This window comes from Cynoglossus semilaevis, chromosome 9 (genome assembly GCF_000523025.1).
Source record: "Cynoglossus semilaevis isolate Cse_v1.0 chromosome 9, Cse_v1.0, whole genome shotgun sequence".
NCBI lineage: Eukaryota > Metazoa > Chordata > Actinopteri > Pleuronectiformes > Cynoglossidae > Cynoglossus > Cynoglossus semilaevis.
This window is the reverse complement of record NC_024315.1, coordinates 69345-72229: the sequence shown is the minus strand read 5'-3', so window position 1 is coordinate 72229 and position 2885 is coordinate 69345.

Below are 2885 nucleotides of genomic sequence, written 5' to 3'. Positions count from 1 at the left end.
TTTTTTTTCCTTTTCTGTTTGTGGTTCAGGTCCTGGTTCTAACCCAAGGCCAGATTTGTCACTGGTCCGACATGCTTCCCTCTGCTTCCCCCGGCGTCTCTCCTCACTGTGAGCTGAGCGTCTGCCGCCGCCGCCCGTTATATACGGCCTGACACATGCTATGGTAATAACATGCAAATGGGACCTCCTGCTCCCTCCTCCACGACTTCACCTCCCAATCTGGCCCAGCAGCAGCAGCAGCAGCAGTAATAATAGCTGTGAGCTCAACCACCAAATACTTCTGCCACAGCTCAGTAGAACTACTTTTATCTAGATTTTTAGTCCAGATACAGTGACCATTTAGAAAAGCCTCAAATTCCAGATCTTCTACCAGTGGAACACGAAACAAGTCCTTATCCACTTTAAAAAAAAGAAAAAAAGAATTAAAACGACATCAGCTCCAGAACTAAAAATGCTTAAAATCGACTACTTTCTGCTACGACAACAAAGTTTTAAAGTTGAGTATTTATGAATTTTCTACTCATAAAACTCTCCGTTGTTGCTGGTACAACAGGAATAAATAAGAAAGTCAATCTAACTGTGGTAGAAATTTAGTAAAACTTAGTGTAATATATGACTAAATGAACAAACACGATAACGACACAAAAGTAACGCAGATATTTATGGTTTACTACGAGCGTAGATTTGAGATGTTGGTCTTCATCGACGCCGCCCTCTGTTGATGTTTTTTCCTTTGGCGATGAAAAGTAAACCCGGCCTTTGACGTAACGAGCGTCTTGGTGCAGATGAGGACCATCGATAAATCGTAACTTAAACCTAAACCTGACGTTAGTTCAATAAAGTATGTAATAAATGAAGTAAATCAGTGTTTTTGGGAGTAAATATAAAACTGTCCTGTTGTCTCGGCAGCTCAAACTGGACTTTAAAAAAAAAGAAATCGTGTTTGTAGCACCCCCTGCAGGAGAGTAGGCGGTAGTGCAAAAATAACTTTCTGTTTACAAACACTAATTGTGTACACTCCAGTCTAACTACACACCACCAGGTGTCGTGTTCTTCATCTCTGATTTGGCCTCCTGTACAGTAGAAGTTTTGTTTTTTTTTGGGGTTTTTTTAGCACCGATCTGAAGTTTTTTTGGGAGGTGAAGAAGCAGAAACTGTGAAGTCACTGCATTAAAAACTAATCTTAGAACAGAGAGAGAGAGAGAGCGAGAGAGAGAGAGAGAGAGAGAGGGGAAAGAAAAATAATGTTTCTTGGTCAACCCCTGACTCACTTAATTGTTTGCACCCCTGCCTCTTCCTCCTCCTCCTCCTCTTCTTCTTCTTCTTCCTTTCTGTTTTCTCTCTTCTTATGCACTGACTCTCTCTCTCTCTCTCTCTCTCTCACACACACACACACACACACTGGAAATGTTGACGGGTTATTTGTGGTTGTGGGAAGAATTTGATGCTTTGAATTCAGTCAAAGAGAAAAAGGAAAAAAAAAAACATTCCTTGGCAGAGCTTCACCATTTACTTCTCTGAATGTCTGGGTGTGTGTGTGTGTGTGTGTGTGTTTGGAGGGGGGTAAGTGTGTTAGAGAGAGAAAGAAAAAGAGAGATGTAGAGAGATGTACAGACTCTCTCTCTCTCTCCCTCACACACACACACACACACCCTCAGCTGTATGGTAATTCAGCACCTGCTCTTCCCTCAATAACAGTGTGCGCGCCTCCCTTGGCTGAGCGCGTGTACACATCCAACACAATACTCCCTACACACACACACACTCTCTCTCTCTCTCTCTCTCTCTGTGCCTCTCACTCTCTCACACACACACACTTCTACACACATTTGCACGCAGGACAAAAACTTAAAACAAGCTCTCATGGAAACAATTAAACTGTGTTTCAGAGTGTGTGTGTGTTTCAGAGTGTGTGTGTGTGTGATGTTTGTTGCCTCCATTTATTTGTCCTTCCATTTCCTGCAGCCTGTGACGTCAGAGTGCTAACTCACAGTGACAGAGTTGGAGCCGTCAGTCTGCAGGTGTCACTGTTGGTTCTGTTGTTCAGACTTGACCTGAAAAGGACTGGGATTTAACATAGACCGTGTGGAAGAAATGGACAAATCTGTCTCCGCTTCAACAAAGTTGGTCAACAGGGGCGGCCGTTCACTGAAGTCAGCCCCACATGTTCCTCAACATCAGTTCTGGAACCATTTCTAACGGTACTGATTAGTTACTGCTGACAGAACTGAGAAAACGTTAACAAACACGAGCGGTGACATCATCAAGTTGTCGTTATGACGTGGTGATCATTGGACAGTCCAGGTGTCTGAATTTAACATTACCCACTAACGGCTGTATCACCTAACTACTGTGCCAAACATAAGGCACGCATGCAGGGATGTGGACAGTGTTGTTTTGATCCGTCACAGTCTTTTGGGAGATTTGAATCACAGGTTGTGGTTGTTAGTCTGATTGTACCGAGTTCACGGTGTTGTACTGCTGTTGTACTGCTGTTGTACTGTTGTTGTACTGCTGTTGTACTGCTGTTGTACTGCTGGTAGTATATGTTTTTTTTTCTAGCCGTTTACACAAAACTGCAACAGTCATTTAAAGTATTCTGAAGTAATATATGGATGTGGTATTGCAGTAATCCACCTGGAGTTTGGCGTTTAACTCCCGTCGTAGTTTAACTCCTGCTGTAGTTTGACGTTCACTTCACTGCCACCAAAAAGTTTACAGACCTGGACATAAAAAAAAAAAACTTCATGTTGTTGCTGCTGCTGCTGTTGTTGTTGTTGCTTTGATTGTAAAGTAAAGTGCTACTGTAGGAGCCTGCTGTAGTTTAACTCCTGTTGTAGTTTAACTTCTGCTGTAGATTAACTCCTGCTGTAGTTTAACTCCTG